Source organism: Balaenoptera musculus, chromosome 16, assembly GCF_009873245.2.
Source record: "Balaenoptera musculus isolate JJ_BM4_2016_0621 chromosome 16, mBalMus1.pri.v3, whole genome shotgun sequence".
Taxonomy (NCBI): Eukaryota; Metazoa; Chordata; class Mammalia; order Artiodactyla; family Balaenopteridae; genus Balaenoptera; species Balaenoptera musculus.
In genome coordinates this window covers 19,214,985-19,237,894 of record NC_045800.1, presented here as the reverse complement: position 1 = coordinate 19,237,894, position 22,910 = coordinate 19,214,985, and the positions used below count along the sequence as shown (strand labels likewise).

The 22,910-nt window shown below is 37.0% G+C and overlaps 1 protein-coding gene across 5 annotated transcripts in view; it reads left to right on the top strand.

Moving 5' to 3' along the window:
- Positions 1 to 22,910, top strand: part of SHOC2 (SHOC2 leucine rich repeat scaffold protein) — a 102,953-nt gene that overhangs the window by 16,209 nt on the left and 63,834 nt on the right. Inside the window, exon 1 of one of the 5 annotated variants that reach the window (XM_036829751.1) lies at positions 18,891 to 18,941. The exons of the other annotated variants lie outside the window; for them this stretch is intronic. The gene's annotated coding sequence lies outside the window, so the exon portion shown is untranslated. Of the gene's footprint in view, positions 1 to 18,890; positions 18,942 to 22,910 lie in introns of those variants that run through there. 5 annotated transcript variants of the gene reach the window in all.

The window sequence follows — 22,910 nt, the reverse complement described above, 5'->3', positions numbered from 1 at the left end:
GTCACCATACAAAGATATTACATAATTGTACTGTACATTATAATGTACATACTGTACATTTCAGACCCATAACTCATTTAATTTGTAACTGAAAGTTTGTACCTCTTAATCTCCCTCACCTATTTCTCTTCTCCTACACCCCTATAAGCAACCACCTGTCCTCTGTATCTATGACTCTGTTTCTGTTGTGTTATGTTTGTTCATTTGTTTTGTTTTTTAGATTCATATATAAGTGAAATCATATGGTATTTGTCTTTCTCTGACTTACTTCACTTAGCATAATATTCTCTAGGTCCATCCATGTTGTCATAAATGGTAAGATTTCATTCTTTTTTAAGTCTGAGTGATATTCCATTGTATATACCACATTCGTTCACCTATTTGATGGACACCTAGGTTGTTTATGTATCTTGGCTATTATAAATAATGTTGCAGTGAACATAGGGATGCATATATCTTTTCAAATTAGTTTTCTTGTTTTCTTTGGGTAAATATCCAGGAGTGGAATTGTTGGATCACATGGTAGTTCTACTTTTAATTTTTTGAGGAACCTCCATACTGTTTTCCACAGTGGCTGTACCAATATACATTCCCTCCAACAGTGCGCAAGGATTCCTTTTTCTCCACATCCTCTCCAACACTTGTTATTTGTTGTCTTTTTGATGACAGCCATTCTGACAGGTGTGAGGTGATATCTCATTGTGGTTTTGATTTTCATTTCCCTGATGATTAAAGATGTTGAATATCTTTTCACGTACCTGTTGGCCATCTGTGTCTTCTTTGGAAAAATATCTATTCATGTTCTCTGCCCATGTTTTAATTAGGTTGTTTGTTTTACTGGCATTGAGTTGTATGAGTTCTTTATATATTTTGGATATTAACTCGTTATCAGATATATCATTTGCAAATATCTACTCTCATTCAGTAGGTGGCCTTTTCATTTTATTGATAGTCTCCTTCACTATGCAAAAGCTTTTAGTTTGATGTAGTCCCATTTGTTTGTTTTTGCTTTTGTTTCCTTTGCCTGAGGAGACATATACAAAAAAATACTTCTAAGACCGGTGTCAAAGAGTGTACTGCTTGTTTTCTTCTAAAAGTTTTATGCTTTCAGGTCTTATATTGAAGTTTTTAATCCATTTTAAATTTATTTTTGTATATGGTCTGAGAGTAGTCCAGTTTGATTCTTTTGCTTGTAGCTGTCCAGTTTTCCCAACAACACCATTTATGGAAGAGGATGTCTTTTCCCCCTCTGTGTATTCTTGCCTCCTTTGTTGTAGATTAATTGACCATAAGTCCATGGGCTTAATTTCTGAGCTCTCCGTTTGTTTCCGTTGATCTGTGTGTCTGTTTTTGTGCCAGTACCATACAGTTTGGATTATTGTAGCTTTGTAGTATAGTTTGAAACCAGGTAGCATGATACCTTCAGCTTTGTTCTTAAGATTGTTTTGTTTTTTGGGGGTCTTTTGTGTTTTCATACAAATTTTAGAATTATTTATTCTAATTCTGTGAACAGTGCCATTGGTATTTTGATAGGAGTTGCGTTGAATCTGCCTTGGGTAGTATGGAAAAATATTAATTCCTCCAGTCCATGAGCATGGTGTATCTTTCCATCTGTTTGTATCATCTTTAGTTTCTTTCATCAGAGTCATATAGTTTTCTGGGTGCAGGTCTTTTTTTTTTTTACCACGTTAATTAGATTTATTCCCAGGTATTTTATTCTTTTTGATGCTGTTGTAAATGGGATTTTCTTAATTTCTCTTTCTGATAGTTTAGTTAGTGTATAGAAACGCAACAGACTTCTGTCTGTAAATATGGTATCTTGCAGCTTTATGGAATTCATTAATGGGTTCTAGTGGTTTTTTTGATGATGTCTTTAGGATTTTCTATGTATAATATCATGTTATCTACAGACAATGACAGTTTCACCACTTCCTTTCCAATTTGGATTCCTTTTATTTCTTTTTCTTTTCTGATTGTTGTGGCTAGGACTTCCTATAATATGTGAGTAAAAGCAGCAAGTCTTGTTCCTGGTCTTAGAAAAACTGATTTCAGCTTTCGCCGTTGAGTATAATGTTAGGGTTGTCATAATGGCCTTTATTATGTTAGGATATGTTCCCTCTGTACCTACTTTGTTGAGAGTTTTTATTATAAATGGATGTTGGATTTTGTCACAAGCTTTTCTGCATCTTATTGAGATGGTCATATGATTTTTAGTCCCTAATTTCTGAATGTGGTGTATCACATTGATTGATTTGTGGATAATGAACCATCCTTGTACCCCTGGGAGAAATCCTGCTTGATCATGGTGTATGATCTTTTTAATATATTGTTGAATTTGGTCTGCTAATATTTCATTCATTGAGGATTTCTGCTTCTGTTCATCAGTGATATTGGGTGTAACCTTTTTTTTTTTTTTTTTTTCAGTGTTTTTGTCTGGTTTTGGTATCAATGATGGCTGGCCTCATAGAATGAGTTTGGAAACATTCCTTCCTCTGCCATTTTTTGGGGTAGTTTTAGAAGGATATGTATTAACTCTTCTCTAAATGTTTGGTAATATTCACCTGTGAAGCTCTCTGGTCCTGGACTTTTGTTTGTTGGGGATTTTTTGGTTACTGATTTGATTTCATTCCTGGTAATTAGTCTGTTCATATTTTGTATTTCTCCCTGATTCAGTCTTGGGAGATTGTACATTTCTAGGAATTTGTCCTTTTCTTCTGTGTTGTCCATTTTATTGGTGTATGATTGTTCATAGTAATCTCTTGTGATCCTTTGTATTTTTGTAGTGTCAGTTGTAACTTCTTTTGCATTTCTGATTTTATTTATTTGGGCCCTCTCTTTGATGAGTCTGGCTAAATGCTTATCAATTTTGTTTTTCTTTTCAAGAACTCGCTTTTAGTTTCATTGATCTTTTCTATTGTTTTTTAGTTTCTATTTCATTTCTTTTTGCTCTGATCTTTATGATTTACTTTTTTTGCTAACATTGGGTTATTTCTTCTTCTAGTTCCTTTAGGTGTAAGGTGAGGTTGTTTATTTGAGATTTTTAATGTTTCCTGAGGTATGCTTGTATCACTATAAGCGTCCCTCTGAGAACTGCTTTTGCTATGTCCCATAGATTTTGGTTCATTGTATTTTTATTTTCATTTGTCTCTGGGTATTTATTTTATTTATTTCACCTTATTTCTTCAATGATCCATTGACTGTTTAGTAGCATATTGTGTAGCCTCCATGTGTTTGTGTTTTTTGCAGTTTTTTTTCCTTGTTGTTGATTTCTAGTCTCATAGCCTTGTGATTGGGAAACTTGCTTGATACGATTTTATTCTTCTTAAATTTACTGTGACTTGTTTTGTAGCCTAGCTTGTGATGTATCCTAGAGAATGTTCCATATGTACTTGAAAAGAGTGTGTATTCTACTGCTTTTTGCATGGAATGTTCTCTATGTAGCTATTAAATCCATTTGGTCAAATGTGTCATTTAAGGCCAGTGTTTCCTTATTGATTTTTCTGTCTGGATAATCTGTCCATTTATGTAAGTGGGGTGTTAAAGTCCCTTACTATTACTGTGTTAATGTCAGTTTCTTTCTTTATATCTATTAATATTTGCTTTATGTATTTAGCTGCTCTTTTGTTGGGTGCATATATGTATTTACAGTTGCTATAGCTTCTTGGATTCATCCTTTTATCGTCATGTAATGCCCTTTGTCTCTGGTCACAGTCTTTGTTTTAAAGTCTATTTTGTCTGCTATAAATATTGCTACCCTGATTTTCCATTTGTATGGTATATCTTTTTCCATTCCCTAGCTTTCAGTCTATGTGTGTCTTTAGACCTGAAACGAGTCTCTTGTAGGCAGCATATATATGGGTCTTGTTTTTGTATCCATTCAGCTACTCTATGTCTTTTGTTTGGAGCATTTAGTCCATTTACATTAAAAGTATTTAGTGATAGGTATGTATCTGTTGCCATTTTGTTTGTTTTTGGGTTATTTTTGTAGTGCTTTTTGTTCCTTCTTTTGCTCTTTTGTGGTTTGGTGACTCTCCGTAGTGTTATGTTTGGATACTTTCCTCTTTTTTGGGTGTGTATCTATTATAGATTTTTAGTTTGTAGTTACTATGAGGTTTCTATTACAGCAATCTATACCTATGTGAGTATTTTAAGTTTCTGATCTCAAGTTTGAATGCATTTTAACAGCCCTCCATTTTTACTCCCCCTCTCTCATTTACTGTTTTGATTGGTGTAAGATATTTTGTATCTTCTTGTTTTATATATCCCTTAACTACTTATTGTGGATATAGATGATTTTACTACTTTTGTCTTTTAACCTTCCTGCAAGCTTTATTGATTTACTACCTTTACTGTATATTTCCCTTTACCAATGAGATTTTTCCTTTTGTAATTTTCATATTTCTAGTTGTGGTCTTTAACCTTTCTTGTAAAGCTGGTTTTGTGGTTTTGAACTCTTTTAGCTTTTGCTTGTCCGTAAAACTTTTGATCTCTCTTCCAAATCTGAATGAAAGCCTTGTTGGGTAGAGTATTCTTCATTGTAGGTTTTATTCTTTCATCTCTTTAAATATATCATGCCATCCCCTTTTGGCTTGTGGAGTTTCTGTTGAAAAACAGCTGGTAGTCTTATGAGAGTTCCCTTGTACATAAATTGTTGCTTTTCCCTTGCTGCTTTTAATATTCTCCCTTAATCTTTAATTTTTGCCATTTTAATTACAATGTGTCTTGGTGTGGTCCTCTTTTGGTTGATCCTGTTTGGGACTGTCTGTGCTTTCTGGACCTGGATGTCTGTTTCTTTTCCCAGGTTAGGGAAGTTTCCAACTATTATGTCCTCAAATATGTTCTCTGCGCTACCCCCAACCCCCACCCCCTTCTGGGATCCCTATAATGTGAATGTTAGTATGCTTTATGTTGTCCTAGAGGTTTCTTAAACTGTCCTCATTTCTTTTTATTCTTTTTTTCTTTCCAGCTTCAGTGATTTCCACTACTCTGACTTTCGTTTGCTGCTCCATTTCTCTGTATCATCTAATCTACTGTTGATTCCTTCTAATATATTTGTTATTTCAGTTATCATATTCATCTGTGGTTGCTCTTCATATTTTCTGTCTCTTTGTTAAACTTCTCACCGTGTTTATCGATTCTTCTCTGGAGTTTTTTGAACATCTTTAAGATCATTACCTTGTACTCTTTATTGGGTAGATTCCATATCTCCACTTAGTTCTTATGGGGTTTTAACTTGTTCCTTCATTTGGGATATATTCCTCTGTCTCCCTCATTTTGCTTAATTTGCTACTTTTATTTCTGTGTATTAAGTAGATTGGTTATATTTCCTGATCTTGGAATAGTAGCCTTATATAGGAAATGTCTTATGGATCCCAATAGCACACTCCCCTCTGGTCACCAGAGCTATAAGTTCTAGGAATGTCTTCTTTGTGGGCTCTGTCGGCGCTTATGTTGTGGTGGGCTGCCTACTATGGGCACACTCAGGTATGGCTGGCCCCCAGTCTAGTTGGTTGCCAGGCCCCGCCTTTTGTGGAGGCTGCTGGCCGCTGGTGGGTGGGGCTGGGTCCTGGCACATTTGGCTACATGGCCAGAGGAGTCCTGGGGTGGTCCTGGCCTGTTGGTGGGTGGGCTGGGTCTTTATATGGCTGGCTGTGGGGCCACAATAGTTCTGGGACTGATGTTGGCCCACTGGTGAGTGGGGCTGAGGCCCAGGGGTTCCAGGGGCTTGTGCCTGCCCAACAGTGGATGAGGCAGAGTCCTGGTGCCAGTGCTGGCCTACTGGTACATGGAGCTGTGTCCTGGGGTCTCTGGCTCTGGGACCTTGGGGTCCCAGACTTGGTGTTAGGCCACTGGTGGGTGGTGCTGAGGCCCAGGAGGTCATAGTTTTTCTATGTGTCTTCTGGATGATAGAACTTTATAAACTAGTGTTTTCTTCAAGAGCAGTTCATAGGAACAATATTCCTTGAGTTCTTACATATTTAATAATATTTACCTGTTGTTTTTATACTGAACTATATTGTTAGACTCAGTATTAATTCTTGGTCAGATTTTTCGACCTTGAAGACTCTATACATATTGATCTGCTGCTTTTGCCATTGACTTCCTTCTCCTGTTCATTTTTAGGTAGCAGTGAGTTTGTGTAGATTCTCAAAGAATTCTCTTTGAATCCTTGAAGTACAATAGTCTTTTCCCCACCCCCGGGAAAACATGTACCCTTTTAAACTCTGTGATTTCTTGTTCAGTTCTGATTCTCCTGTGTCTCAGTGATGCAAAATGAAATCTGTGAAAGCTTCCAATATGCCAAACAAGGGATTGTTGGCCTTGCCCTTCTGGCCATGCCAAGTACTTTAGAGAACTGAGGTATGATAATGTTGAGATTTGAAGCTGCAAGCCTTCTGCCTTGCTTGAGACCGTCCAGCATCCCTCTTTAACCCATTGCATTCTCACATATGTGGTTAGGGATGTCTCCTAGTGTGCTTAAGGATGGAAGGGTAGTTTGTATTTCTATTTCTCATTGTTTTCTTAGTTTTGAGATTTTTTCAAGAGGAGAAAGAGGTCACATCATTTTTTACCCTGCCATTTTTAAACCAAAAATCATAAGGGCTGTAGGTCCAATTTTGTCAGAATTAAGATAATTTTTAAAGTACAAGGAGTGGGGGTGGGTGGGATGAATTGGGAGATTGGGATTGCCATATATACCCTACTATGTATAAAATAGATAACTAATGAGAACCTACTGTATAGCACAAGGAACTCTCTCTACGCAGTGCTCGCTGGTGACCTAAATGGGAAGGAAATCCAAAAAAGAGGGGTTATATGTATGTGTGTGTGTGTGTGTGTGTATATATATATAGCTAATTCACTTTGCTGTACAGCAGAAACTAACACAACATTGTAAAGCAACTGTACTCCAAAAAAAAAAATAGGCTTAATAATATTTGGAGAAAATTAAGGTGGAATTCAGGAAATAGCAGGATGGTAACTTAGCTGTATTTTGTACTTTTAGGGTGAGGCAGGGAAGACCTGGGGCAAATGGACCACAGATTTAAAATAAAAGTGTGGATACAGGAATTATTCAAGCAAACTTGAAGAAATCTGCATGTCTGTATAGAAAATCCTTGGCATTTGTGGATTTAATGGTCAGCATCTTATTCAATTATAGGTGATTTTCATACAGTCCCTTAAAAAGTATAATGTAGTAATTTGTCAAGTTTTGCTAGGGCAAGAATTTGAGTCTTAGGCACTACAAGAGGTATGAGTTTTAATTTAAACCTCCACCCCATGCTCACACTGAATGAGCTTTTTTATTCATTAGCTCATATGTTACTCCATTGCATATACAGTATTCTCATTGAGATTCAAGTATACGTCTACTTTTTTTTTGTTTTGGTTTTGTGGTACTTTATGATCTTTGGGAATTATATTTACCATGGTATTTGTAGATAGGAATTCCAAAGTTAACATGGCAGGTTTTTCTTGAATGTCAAGAAAGATATATACATATATATGTGTGTATATATATATATGTGTGTGTGTGTGTGTATATATATATATATATATATATATATATATATATATAGTGTTTATATTAGTAGCCTTCATTATGTGGTTAAATCATAGACTTTAGAGTTAAATGTTAAACTTAGAGGTCATTAGAGTTATTTTGTCAGTTGAAAAAAAAAGTTCAAGGAATAAAATATGTGCTGATGTAGTTTTCTGAAAGTTGAAAACAATTCATTTACAGAGGTTCTTTTAGATCAATTTTTTTTAATTAAAAAAAACACAAACATTTGAGTTTGATTGTATTACTTAATTTATATTTCTGAAGCCTTGTACATTATAAAGCATTAAAAATGAGACTAGAAACTAATGCCTCTAGTTAGGAATTAGAGTGCTCTTTAGTTCTTTAGTTTATTTAGATGTTGATTCCTTTTTCAGTTGAATCTGAAAATTGAACTTTTGTACTTTAGTTGGTACCACTAGAATTTTTTATTTTAAGTCTTTTGGCATAATACATGCTAGTTCTGGAATAATCTGGTATTCTGAATGGCATCTTGTTTTTCAAGGGAAATGTCAATTATTTTCCTCACTTAATGACTCTATTAAAAGAAATATGTTTGAAAAATCTTGATAGCTAGTGGGCAAGCTTCTTCTGTTCTGTGATTTGAACATATATTCATTTGACCCAGTTCTGTTTTACCTACCCTTTGTCTACTAGCAGGAGCAGGGTAACAGCTCAGAGAAGGTAGGTATTTTTTCCACCCCATTCCTATGTGACTGAATATATTACTTTGTTAGCCCCAGATACAAAAGCTCATTCTAATACCCTTACAGAGAATTACAAAGCCTGGTAGATTATTGGAGATTTCAGTTTTAAGTCTTTGTTACTCCAATTATTGATCCAGTGTTTTTTAAATACCAAATTTAAAAATAATTCTGTAGAGTTCTATCAGTGTTCTAATTTGTCTAAAAGTGACCTTTATTTACTGCTGAATATTTGTGCTTTTTTCACTTGAAACTATGAGATACAGATATTCCTCAGAAAAGGTTTTCTGATGCAAATAAATTGGGAAATCTCGTATATTATATTCTTCATTAAGAGTACATTATTATACTAGGTACTTCCCTAGTGGCGCAGAGGTTAAGAATCCGCCTGCCAATGCAGGGGATATAGGTTTGATTGCTGGTCCGGGAAGATCCCACATGCTGCGGAGCAACTAAGCCTGTGAGCCACAACTACTGAGCCTGTGCTCTAGAGCCTGCGAGCCGCAACTGCTGAGCACATGTGCCGCAACTACTGAAGCCCACATGCTCTAAGGTCTGCATGCTGCAACTCCTGAGTCCGTGTGCTGCAACTACTGAAGCCCACGCGCCTAGAGCCCGAGCTCCACAGCAAGAGAAGCCACCGTGATGAGAAGCCCGTGCACCACAACGAAGAGTAGCCCCTGCTTGCCGCAACTAGAGAAAGCCCACGCACAGCAACGAAGACACAACTCAGCCAAAAAAAAAAAAGAGTACATTATTATATTAAAACTAATAATTTCTGCTGTCAGACAGCAGAAACACATCTTATTCTAAACCTATTTGACCATGGAACTAGATGTTGTAGAAATACGTTTTGGGAAATGCTGAGACTGTATTACAGAACATATTGTGATTAATACATTGTAAGGGTATTTCAAAACATTTGCAGCTATGATTACCTATAGCCATGTGGATCAAGTAAACTTTTTAATATATATAGATGGTAACTACTGTCCCAGAATGTAAATATAATCAGAACACACTTAATTTTGGAAGTATCTTTTCTGTAATTCTAAGGGTTTGGTTTTTGACCTGGACATTTTGTTAGAATGAATTTTCCAGTCTGAAGGTAATTCTTAAATATCCTACTATGTATTGAACACCCAAAATTGGTCTTTGGAACTACTTTCTGTGAAGACTTAGCAGTAGGAGTTTTAGAGCTTTAAGGTACCTATGAGATCATGTATCTCCCCAAACTCATTTTTTCAGATAAACTGAGACCTAGAAATGTAAGGGAAGTAGAAATCACATTGTAATTAATCAAGGGATTTGGAACCCAAACCCACAGCTCCAGATCTTATGCTTTTTTTTTTTTTAATTTCATTTGTTTTTCGATACTACTTTTAACCAAAATCCTTTAGAGACAGAAACTAGCTAGGTGATACCTACATTTAACATGAGAATACAGGGTAGAGACTGAGTTAGATTATAAGGTGGGTCAAATTTAATGTAGCTAGAACTCCTAAAGTCTCTGGACATCCAGTTCCCCCCTCATTTATCTGAATAATTCCCTTTATCCTAGACAAGAGAAAAATAGTTAAAAAATAAGCATGTACTCTTCTAAAAAAATTTATTGGAGTATAGTTGATTTACAATGTTGTGTTAGTTTCTGCTGTACAGCAAAGTGGATCAGTTATACGTATACATACATCCACTCATTTTTAGATTCTTTTCCCATATCATTACAGAGTGTTGAGTAGAGTTCCCTGTGCTGTACAGTAGGTTCTTATTAGGTATCTATTTTATATATAGTAGTGTGTATATGTCAAATCCCAACCTTCCAATTTATCCCTCCCCCCCTTCCCCCTTAGTAACAATAAGTTTGTTTTCTGCATCTGTGACTCTATTTCTGTTTTGTAAATAGGTTCATTTGTACCATTTTTTTAGATTCCACATATAAGCAATATCATAATATTTGTCTTTGACTTACTCAGTATGACAATCTCTAGGTCCATCCACGTCACTGCAAATGGCATTATTTTGTTCTTTTTTATGGCTGTGTAATATTCCATTGTGTGTGTGTGTGTGTGTGTGTGTGTGTGTATATATATATATATATATATATATATACACACACACACACACACCACATTTTCTTTATCCATTCCTCTGTTGATGGACATTTAGGTTGCTTGTATGTCCTGGCTATTGTAAATAGCACTGCAGTGAACATTGGGGTACGTGTATTTTTTGAATTATGGTTTTCTCTGGATATATGCCCAGGAGTGGGATTGCTGGATCATATGACAATATTACTGTAAGGGAATAGTCAGTGCTAGTTTTTAATGGTTAGTGCATGGGCCAAGGATGCCTGAGTCAGTTTCTTTTCTAAATTGACTGTATCATCACTTCCTAGTGGTCAGTTATTGAAACATTTATTTATATATTCTGTTAATGGAAAAGTTGGCCTAAATGGTTGTAGAGTTAAACTCTAAGGTACTGAATTCAAATTAATTTATAAAATATATTGTTTTTATCATACTTTTCAGAAAGATACCACTCAGTAGAAAATAATTGAACTCGTTGAACTTGAGGTTATATGAATTATGCATATAGACATATAATAATATATTATTGGAAGAAATTTACCTTTTAAATGCCAGATTGCTAAGTAAACTACTAGTGTGATCTGTGTTGGGGGGGATAATTTTGTAAAGATAGATAGTTAGATTTTCTGTTTTGGCTTTTTTTATTCAGCATTTCTTCAGACTATAGAAAGCAGTCCTACCTTTTGAAGTCTTGTTCTGTCAGAAATTTTCCTTGGTTCATGTGTCGAATCCTGCTTATTTACATGATTATGTATAACCACTTAATGTATTCTGAAATAGTATATTGGTTTAGTATATTGGTTAAGACAAGGGTTTTGGAGTCAGAACTATGTTAGTCTTGTGACTTAGCCAGTTATGGTCTGTGTGGTCTTTGACAAGTTGTTTGATTGCTCTTGAGCCTTAGTTTCCTTATCTATAAATGGACTTTATCTGCTTCAGAATTGTTGCAAGGACTTAATGAGATATGAGCTAAAAAGCATTTAGCACTGCTGCTACCTCTAGTGGTGTTATTGTCAGTTTCCCACCGTGCTATTGGGCAAATGATTTAACTTCCATAAACCTTGGTTAACTCATCTGTTAATGAGAATAACCCTCCTGGGGTGCCTGCTTCACAGAGGGTTACTTTGGAAATCAAAGGTAATCATGTGATCATAGTTGATAAACTTCTCAACCTATCTAAGCTGAGGTAACAAGTCTTACACCATTAGGACTGGGGAGGCAAAAGCAGAGGGAGTGGAGATTTGCTTTTTGGGAAAGGGTTTAGCTGAAGTCTTGATGACAGATCTGTCTTCCTTCAGTACTGCTAGACTGCGGCACATGCAGACACATAACTTCCTTTCCAGATAAGTCAGGCTCAGAATGCATATCTGTTTCATCACTGTCCTCCATGTGGTGCTTGTAAGATCCTAGATGAAGAATTTGTGACAGAGTCCAAACTCTTTTAGCTCAGTATCCATGGCCCTTTATGATTTGCTCTCAACTTCCATTTCTTTACCTGATTCCCTGGCATTTCCTCTTCTTATCTCTCTCTCATAACCTCCAACTCCAGTGTCTTTTCCAGAGAGAGGGGTAAGCACTTAAATGAACAGTTTGAGAGTATATTCTTTTATTTTTTTCTGTGTTCCTACACAGATGTGTAACTCTCACATACATTTATATTTTTCTTCAAACAAACAAAAAGTGCCAAGTCAATCATATTACGAAGAAGCCACATTTTCAGAAAGTCTTTACTGGATTGTATGCCCATCAGCAGTCTGTGAGGGTGTAACTTTCTCTGTGTCCTCACCAGCATGGTTCTTTTTTATTTTTTAATCAATTTGATAGATATAACATTATTTCTCATTGTATTTGTTGAATAAATATTCTTCTAATAACTAGTGAATATGTCTTTCTAGATCTTTCAGACAGCCAGGAGAGGAACTCAAGGTTCATTTGAGCATTTGCTTCAAAATGAAAACATAGCTTTGGACTCTATGAAATCCACTTGTCAAACATTGGGTTAGCATACTATCTTACCTCGTCTTTACCCTGAGCTACAGCTTAGAAACCACCATCCCAAATTTGATGTTTCTCAATCCTTTGTGTATAAATGTATGTATGTATGTATTCACAGACCATATACATTAATTTGTATGTTTTGAAACTTTTTACACATGGAATCATTCTTTACCATTCTGCAACTTATATTTTTTTGTCTTTTTTTAAGAAACTTTTAATTTTATATTGGAGTATAGTTGATTAACAATGTTGTGTTAGTTTCACATGTACAGTGAAGTGATTCAGTTATGCATATACACATACCTATTCTTTTTCAAATTCTTTTCCCATTTAGGTTGTTACATATTGAGCAGAGTTCCCTGTATATAGTAGGTCCTTGTTGGTTATCCATTTAAAATATAACACTGTGTACATGTCAGTCCCAAACTCCGTAACCATGCCTTCTCCCCACCCTTCCCCCCAGTAACCATTAGTTTGTTCTCTAAGTCTGTGAGTCTGTTTCTGTTCTGTAAATAAGTTCATTTGCATCTGTTTTTTAGATTCCACGTATAAGCAATATCATACGATATTTCACTTTGTCTCTCTGACTTCACTCAGTATGATAGTCTCTAGGTCCATCCAGGTTGTTGCAAATGACATTATTTCATTCTTTTTTTTTTTTTTAATTATTTATGCTGGGGGGGTTGGAATACTCATCTTTACTTTTTTTTTTTAAAATATATTTATTTATTTTTGGCTGTGTTGGGTCTTCGTTTCTGTGCGAGGGCTTTCTCTAGTTGCGGCGAGCGGGGGCCACTCTTCATCGCAGTGCATGGGCCTCTCACTATCGCGGCCTCTCTTGTTGCGGAGCACAGGCTCCAGACGCGCAGGCTCAGTAGTTGTGGCTCACGGGCCCAGTTGCTCCGCGGCATGTGGGATCTTCCCAGACCAGGGCTTGAACCCGTGTCCCCTGCATTGGCAGGCAGATTCTCAACCACTGTGCCACCAGGGAAGCCCATTATTTCGTTCTTTTTTATGGCTGAGTAATATTCCATTGTATATATGTGCCACATTTTCTTTATCCATTCCTCTGTCAATGAACATTTAGGTTGCTTCCATATCTTGGCTATTGTAAACAATGTGGTAATGAACATCAGGATGCATGTATCCTTTTGGATCATGTTTTTCTCTGGATATATGCCCAGGAGTGGGATTGCAGGATCATATGGTAGCTCTGTTTTTAATTTTTAAGGAACCTCCATACTGTTCTCCATAGTGGCTGTACCAATTTACATTCCCACCAACAGTGTAGGAGGGTTTCCTTCTCTCCACACCGTCTCCAGCATTTACTGTTTGTGGATTTTTTGATAATAGCCATTCTGATTGGTGTGAGGTGATATCTCAATGTAGTTTTGACTTGCATTTCTCTAATAATTAGCGATGTTGAACATCTTTTCATGTGCCTCTTGGCCATCTGTATATCTTCTTTGGAGAAATATCTATTTAGGTCTTCTACCCACTTTTTGATTGGATTCCTTGTTTTGATGATATTAAGCCACATGAGCTGTTTGTAAATATTGGAGACTAATCCATTGTCTGTCACATCATTTGCAAATATTTTCTCGCATTCTGTGGGTTGTCTTTTCATTTTATTTATGGTTTCCTTTGCTGTGTAAAAGCTTTTGAGTTTAATTAGGTCCCATTTGTTTATTTTTGTTTTTATTTTCATTACTCTGGGAGATGGATTGAAAAAGATACTGCTACAATTTATGTCAGAGAGTGTTCTGCCTATGTTTTCCTCTAAGAGTTTTATGGTGTTCAGTCTCACATTTAGGTCTTTAATCCATTTTGAGCTTGTTTTTGTGTATGGTGTTAAAAATGTTTGTAATTTCATTTTTTTACACATAGCTGTCCAGTTTTCCCAGCACATTTATTGAAGAGATTGTCTTTACACATTGTACGGTCTTGTCTCCTTTGTCATAGATTAATTGACCATAGGTGCGTGGGTTTATCTGTGGGCTTTCTGTCCTGTTCCATTGATCTATATTTCTATTTTTGTGCCAGTACCATACTGTTTTGATGACTATAGCTTTGTAGTATAGTCTGAAGTCAGGGAGCCTGATTCCTCCAACTCCGTTTTTCTTTTTCAAGATTGCTTTGGCTGTTCTGGGTCTTTTGTGTCTCCATACAAATTTTAAGATTTTTTTGTTCTAGTTCTATGAAAAATGCCAGTGGCATTTGATAGGGATTTCATTGAATCTGCAGATTGCCTTGGGTAGTATAGTCATTTTGACAATACTGACTCTACCAATCCAAGAACATGGTGTATCTTTCCATCTGTTTGTGTCATCTTTGATTTCTTTCACCAGCATCTTATAGTTTTGGAGTACAGGTCTTTGGTCTCCTTAGGTAGTTTATTCCTAGGTTTTTTATTCTTTTTGATGTGATGGTAAGTGGGATTGTTTCTTGAATTACTCTGTCTGATCTTTCATTGTTAGTGTATAGCAATGTAACAGATTTCTGTATATTAGTTTTGTAACCTGCAGGTTTACCAAATTCATCGATGAGCTCCAGTAGCTTTCTGGTAGCATCTTTAGGATTTTTGATGTATAGTATCATGTCATCTGCAAACAGTGAGAGTTTTAACTGCTTTTCCAATTTGGATACCTTTTTCTTCTCTGATTGCTGTAGCTAGGATTTCCAAAATGGTGCTGAATAGAAGTGGTGAGAGGACATCCTTGTCTTATTCCTGATCTTAGAGGAAATGCTTTTAGCTTTTCACCATTGAGTATGATGTTAGCTGTAGGTTTGTCGTATATGGCCTTTATTATGTTGAGGTATGTTTCCTCTATGCCCACTTTCTGGAGAGTTTTTATCATAAATGGGTGCTAAAGTTTGTCAAAAGCTTTTTCCTGCATCTGTTGAGATGATCATATGGTTTTTATTCTTCAATTTGTTCATGTGGTGTGTCACACTGATCGATTTGCGGATGTTGAAAAATCCCTGCATCCCTGGGATAAATCCCATTTCATCTTGTTGTATGATCCTTTTAATATATTGTTGGATTTGGATTGCTAGTATTTTGTTGAGGATATTTGCATCTGTGTTCATCAGTGATATTGGCCTAAAATTTTCTATTCATGTGGTATCTTTGTCTGGTTTTGGTATCAGGGTGACAGTGGCATCATAGAATGAATTTGGGAGTTTTCGTTCCTCTGCAGTTTTTTGGAACAGTTACAGAAGTCTAGGTGTTAGCTCTCCTCTAAATGTTTGATAGAATTCACCTGTGAAGCTATCAGGTCCTGGACTTTTGTTTGCTGGAAGTTTTTAAATCACAGTTTCAATTTCAGTGCTTGTGATTGGTCTGTTCATATTTTTTATTTCTTCCTGGTTCAGTCTTGGGAGATTGTACCTAAGAATTTGTCCATTTCTTCCAGGTTGTCCATTTTATTGGCATACAGTTGCTTGTAGTAGTCTCTTATGATCCTTTGCATTTCTGTGGTGTTAGTTGTAACTTCTTGTTCATTTTCAATTTTATTGATTTGAGTCCTCTTCCTTTTTTTTTTCTTGATGAGTCTGGCTAAAGGTTTATCAATTTTGTTTTTCTTTTCAAAGAACCAGCTTTTAGTTTCATTGATCTTTACTGTTGTTCTCTTTGTCTCTATTTCATTTATTTCTGCTCTGGTCTTTATGATTTCTTCTAGTAACTTCAGGTTTTGATGTTCTTTCTTCAGTTGCTTTAGGTGTAAGTTTAGGTTGTTTATTTGAGATTTTTCATGTTTCCTGAGGTAAGATTGTATTGCTATAAACTTCCCTCTTAGAACTGCTTTTGCTGCATCCCATAGGTTTTGGATCGTTGTGCTTTTGTTTTCATTTGTCTCTAGGTATTTTTTGATTTCCTTTTTGATTTCTTCAGTGATCCATCGGTTGTTTAGTTGCATGTTGTTTAGCCACCACATGTTTGTGCTTTTTACATTTTTTTCTTATAGTTTATTTCTAATCTCGTAGCATCATGGTTGGAAGAGGTGCTTGATATGATTTCAATTTTCTTAAATTTACTGAGGCTTGCTTTTTTTTAAAAATTTATTTATTTTTGGCTGTGTTGGGTCTTCGTTTCTGTGTGAGGGCTTTCTCTAGTTGTGGCAAGCGGGGGCCACTCTTCATCACGGTGCGCGGGCCTCTCACTGTCGCGGCCTCTCTTGTTGCGGAGCACAGGCTCCAGACGCACAGGCTCAGTAGTTGTGGCTCACGGGCCCAGTTGCTCTGCGGCATGTGGGATCTTCCCAGACCAGGGCTCGAACCCGTGTCCCCTGCATTGGCAGGCAGATTCTTAACCACTGCACCACCAGGGAAGCCCGAGGCTTGCTTTTTGTGGCCCAGCATGTGGTCAGTCCTGGAGAATGTTCCTTGTGCACAGGAGAAGAACGTGTATTCTGTGGCATTTGGATAGAATGCTCTATAAATACCAATTAAGTCTATCTGGTCTGATGTGTCATTTAAGGCCTGTGTTTCCTTATTGATTTTCTGTCTGCATGATCTGTCCATTGATGAAAGTGGGGTGTTAAAGTCCCCCACTATTGTTGTGTTACTGTTGGTTTCTCCCTTTTTGGCTGTTAGTATTTGCCTTATTTATTGAGGTGCTCCTATGTTGGGTGCATATATATTTACAATTGTTATATCTTGTTGTTGGACTGATCTCTTGATCATTATGTAGTATCCTTCTTTGTCTCTTTAACAGTCTTTATTTTAAAGTCTATTTTGTCTGAAATGAGTATTGCTATTCCAGCTTTCTTTTGATTTCCATTTGCATATAGTACCTTCTTCCATCCCCTCACTTTCAGTCTGTAGGTGTCTCTAGGTCTGAAGTGGGTCTCTTGTAGACAGCATATATACAGGTCTTGTTTTTGTATCCATTCTTTGTTTTTTGGTTGGAGCATTTAATTCGTTTACATTTTTTTTTTTTTTTTTTTTTTTTATAATGGAATTTTCTTTATTATTGCTCTGCTATTGGAATGTTAAAGACAGTCTTCTTTTTTTTTTTTAACACATTGTTTATTTTTTTGTTTATTTATTTGTTTTTGGCTGTGTTGGGTCTTCGTTTCTGTGCGAGGGCTCTCTCTAGTTGCGGCAAGCGGGGGCCACTCTTCATCGCGGTGCGCGGGCCTCTCACTATCGCGGCCTCTCCTGTTGCGGAGCACAGGCTCCAGACGCGCAGGCTCAGTAATTGTGGCTCACGGGCCTAGTTGCTCCGTGGCATGTGGGATCTTCCCAGACCAGGGCTCGAACCCGTGTACCCTGCATTGGCAGGCAGACTCTCAACCACTGCGCCACCAGGGAAGCCCCCGTTTACATTTAAGGTAATTATTGATATGTATGTTCCTATTGCTATTTTCTTAATTGTTTTGCGTTTGTTTTTGTAGGTCTTTTTTCTTCCTTTTCTCTTTTGTTTTCTTCTCCTGTGGTTTGATGACCATCTTTAGTGTTGTGTTTGGGTTGCTTTTTCTTCTTTTGTGTGTGTATCTATTGTAGTTTTGGGGTTTGTTGTTTCCATGAGGTTTTGATATAGCAGTCTGTATATGTACAAGGTTTGTTAAAGTTGCTGGTCTCTTCCTGCCTAGAGAAGTTCCTCTAGCATTTATTGCAAAGCTGGTCTGGTGATGCTGAATTTTCTTAGTTTTTGCTTGTCTGTAAAGCTTTTGATTTCTCTGTCAAATCTGAATGAGAGCCTTGCTACATGGAGTATTTTTGGTTGTAGGTTCTTCCCTTTCATCACTTTAAATATATTGTGCCACTCCCTTCGGCCCTGCAGAGTTTATGCTGAGAAATCAGCTGATAACCTTGTGTGAGTTCCCTTGTATGTTATTTGTTGTTTTCCCCTGTTGCTTTTAATATTTTTTGTTTTTAGTTTTTGTCATTTAGATTACTATGTGTCTTGGCATGTTCCTTCTTGGGTTTATACTGCCTGGTACTGTCTGTGCTTCCTGGACTTGGGTGACTGTTTCCTTTCCCATGTTAGAGATGTTTTCAGCTATTATCTCTTCAAATATATTTTGAGGTCCTTTGTCTCACTCTTCTCCTTCTGGGACCCCTATAATGTAAATGTTGGTGTGTTTTAATGTTGTCCCAGAGGTCTCTTAGATTTTCTTCATTTCTTTTCATTCTTTTTTCTTTATTCTGTTCAGCAGTGATTTCTATCATTGTGTCTTCCAGGTCACTTATCCATTTTTCTGCCTCAGTTATTCTGCTATTGATACCTTCTAGCGTATTTTTCACTTCAGTTACTGTATTGTTAATCTGTTTGTTCTTTTGTTCTTTTAGGTCTTTGTTAAACATTTCTTGCATCTTCTTGATCCTTGCCTCCATTTTTTTCCCAAGATCCTGGATCATCTTCACTATCATTATTCTGAATTCTTTTTCTAGAAGGTTGCCTATCTCCACTTCACTTAGTTGTTTTTCTGGGGTTTTATCTTGTTCCTTCATGTGGGACATATTCCTCTGCTGTTTCATTTTGTCTAACTTTCTATGATTGTGGTTTTTGTTCCCCAGGCTGCAGGATTGTAGTTCTTCTTGCTTCTGCTGTGTGCCCTCTGGTGGATGAAGCTATCTTAAGAGGTTTGTGCAAGCTTCCTGACTGGGGGGAAGAGGTGGTGGGTGGAGCTGGGTCTTGTCCCTCTGGTGGGTAGGGCTGTGCTCAGTAAAACTTTAACCCACTTGTCTGCTGATGGGTGTGGCTGTGTTCCCTCCCTGTTGGTTGTTTGGCCTGAGGCGACCAAGCACTGGTGCCTACAGGCTGTTTGGTGGGGCTCATGGTGGCCTCAGGGAGGTGAGGGTCTCAAGCCAATGAGTACTTCCCAGAACTGCTGCTGCCAGTGTCTTTGTCCCCACAGTGAGCCACAACCACCCTCTGCCTCTGCAGGAGATCCTCCAATACTAGCAGTTAGGTCTGGCCCAGTCTCTTAAGGGGTCACTGCTTTTTTCCCCTGGGTCCTGGTTCACACGAGACTTTGTGTGTGCCCTTCAGGAGTGGAGCTTCTGTTTTCCCCATTCCTTTGGAAGTTCTGTGATCAAATCCTGCTGGGCTTCAAAGCCAGATTCTCTGGCGACGACTCCTCCCGTTGCCAGACCCCCAGGCAACTGGGAAACCTGACATGGGGCTCAGATCTTTCACTCCAGTGGGAGAACTTCTGTGGTATAATTGTTTTCCAGTTTGTGGGTTGCCCACCCATGGGTATGGGATTTGATTTTATCGCGATTGCACACCCACTATTGTCTTGTTGTGGCTTATTCTTTGTCTTTGGATGTAGGATATCTTTTTTGGTAGGTTCTAGCATTTTTTTGTGGATGGTTGTTCAACAGTTAGTTGTGATTCTGGTGTTCTCATAAAAAGGGGTGAGTGCACATCCTTCTACTCTGCTATCTTGAGCTAATTCTGGAAGGAATTTTCTGTTTTTTGTCTTTCTGTTTTTATTGTTTACCATCTCTTCTGAGATCTGTTTCTATTGCTTCCTTTAGGTGTAGTGATTTGTTTTTCCATTGGGTAGTGTAACCTTGCCGCAGTGGCTCCTTGTGCAAATATAGAAGTTTTCATACTGTAAATACCTAGAAGTAGAATTGATAGATCAAATGGGTTTACTTGGACATTTTCTAATTCATCAAATTTTTGCCAAGTTACTCTCCAAAGTCATTTTGACAATTGATACTTTTACCAGCAGAGTGTGAATTCTCACAGCTCCACTTTCTCCCGTGTTGGTTTTAGCAGACTTTTTCACCTAACCTGATGGCAGTTATAGCTTTTCATATTTCTCTAATTACTAGTGCTATTGAGTATTTAATGGCCTTTTAAATATCTTCTGTGAATTGCCTGCCCACTTCTTAGTGCAGTATTTGCCTTTTCTTAGAAATCTGCTAAGTTTTTTTATATTTTCTAGACTCAAATCCTTTTTTAGAAATGAGTTACAAAGATCTATTCCTAGTCTGTAGCCTGTTCTTTTATTTTGTTTCTATTATTTCTAATTAACCTTTTAAAAGTTGTTAAATGGTCACAAACTTAGAAGTTTGGAGTTCAGTAAAATAACCTGTTTTTCCCCAAATTAATTGAGAGTAAGTTGTTCATCTGATGCTCCATCATCCCTGAGTATTTTAGCAGCAGTTCTCTATCGTTTTGGCCTTAGAACAACTTCACAGTCTTAAAAAATTTAGAACTTCAGAACTTATTTATGTAAGGGTTATATTTACTCATATTTACTGTATTAGAAATTAAAATCAAGGAATTTAAAAATTAATTTTTTAAAAGACGTATTACATGTAACAAATAAAAATTTTTATGAAAAATAACTACTTTTCACAACAAGTGGATTTGTTTCACATTTTTTGCAAATTTCCTTAATGTCTTCCTTAACAGATAATGGCTGAATTCTCATAATTGCTTCAGTCTGTTGCAATATGTTATTTTGGCTGAAGAATATGAAGAAAATCAGTCCTCAAACATATATGTAGTTGGAATATTTTAATAGCCTTTTTTAGGTAATTGAAGGTATTCAATGATAACTGGTTTAAAATGGCAGTGATAAATAATTTCTTGAAGATTAACTGCAATGTAGAATTTAAACCTATATTAATGAACTTTTTCCCCCTAACTTTTTCTTTAGAAATAATGATAGACTCATAGGAAGTTGCAAAAATAACACTTCACTCAGCATCCCTTAATGTTAGCATCTCATATAATTGGAGTGCAATATCAAAACCAGGAGATTGACATTGATGCTATACTGTTAACTGGACTGTAAGACCATATTCGGTTTTTTGCCTTTTTTTAGGTGTTTTTGTGTGTGTCTATGATTCTGCATGTTTTTATCCCACGTATAGATTCACAGTTAAGATATGGAATGATTTCATCACCTCAGAGGAACTCTCCCTCTCTACCTTGTCCTTATCCCCTGAAAATTCCTGTTCCATTCTCCATCTGTATAGTTTCATCAGTTCAAAAAATGTTGCATAAATGGAATTATAAAGTATGTAAACTTTTCAGATTGACTTTTTCATTAAGCTTAACAGCCTTGAGATCCAGCCAGGTTGTTGCATATATTAGTAGCTCATTCCTTTTTTTACTGAGTAGTGTTACCTTGTGTGAATGTACCAGAGTTTAACCATTCACTCACCAAAGGACATTTGGATTGATTCCTTTTTTGGGTGTGTGTGGGGGATTACAAATAAATGGTATGAACATTGGTGTACAGGTTTTTTTTTAAAAAAATTATTTATTTATTTGGCTGTGCAGGGTCTTAGTTGCGGCACGCCGGTTCTTCGTTGCCATGTGCAGGATCTTCATTGCTGCGTGCAGGATCTTTAGTTGTGGCGTGTGGGATCTTTTAGTTGTGGCATGTGGGATCTAGTTCCCTGACCAGGGGTTGAACCCAGGCCCCCTGCATTGGGAGCACGGAGTATTTATTTATATTTTTGGCTGCGTTTGGTCTTTGTTGCTGCCTGCGGGCTTTCTCTAGTTGCGGTGAGCAGGGGCTACTCTTCATTGAGGTGCGCGAGCTTCTCATTGCGGTGGCTTTTTTTGTTGAGCGTGGGCTCTAGGCGCGCGGGCTCAGTAGTTGTGGCGCGTGGACTTAGTTGCTTCTGTGGCATGTGGGATCTTTCCAGACCAGGGCTCGAACCCGTGTCCCCTGCATTGGCAGGCAGACTCTTAACCACTAGGGAGTGCAGAGTCTTAATCACTGGACTGCCAGGGAAGTCCCAGCGTACAGGTTTTTTGTGTGAGCACAAGTTTTCATTTTTCTGAGGTAAATGCCAAAGAGTGAAATGCTGGATTATATGGTAGGTATGTGGTTAGTTATAAGTAATCACTAAACTGTTTTTTCAGAATTTTTGTATTCACCTCTGTTTTACCTTCCCACCAGCAGTATACAAGATATTTGACTTCTTTGCATTCTTGTCCGCATTTGATGTTATCACTATTTTTTATTTATTTAAGGTGCTCTGACAGAGTGTAGTAATATTTCATTGTGGTTTTAATTTTCATTTCCCTAATAGCTAATGATGTTGAACATCTTACTTGTGCTATTTGCCATATGTATCTGCTCTTTGGTGAAATGTTTACATCTCTCTTCTGCCCATTTTCCAGTTGGGTTTTTTTAATGTTGAGTTTTGAGAGTTCTTCATGTGTTTAGATGTAAGACCTTTTTTGAATATGAGGTTTTCAAATATTTTCTCCCATAGCTTGTCTTTCCATCCTCTTAACAGGGTCTTTTGCAGTGCAAAATTTTAAATTTTTAATGAAGTTCAGTTTATCAATCTTTTTCTTTTATGGGTTGTACTTTTGGTGTCATGCCTGTGAGATCTTCACCTGGCTCTAGGTCCCAAAGATTTTCTCATTTCTTTACTTCTCCAACTTTTATAGGTTTACATTTTATATCTAAAAAAATCATAATTTTGAGTTAGCTTTTATTTAATTAATTTTTGTACAGTGTGAGATTTAGATTGAGGTTCTTTTTTTATTTATCTCCTTCCTTCCTCCCTCCCTCCCTTCCTCCCTCCCTCCCTTCCTCCCTCCTTCCCTCCCTCCCTCCCTCCCTC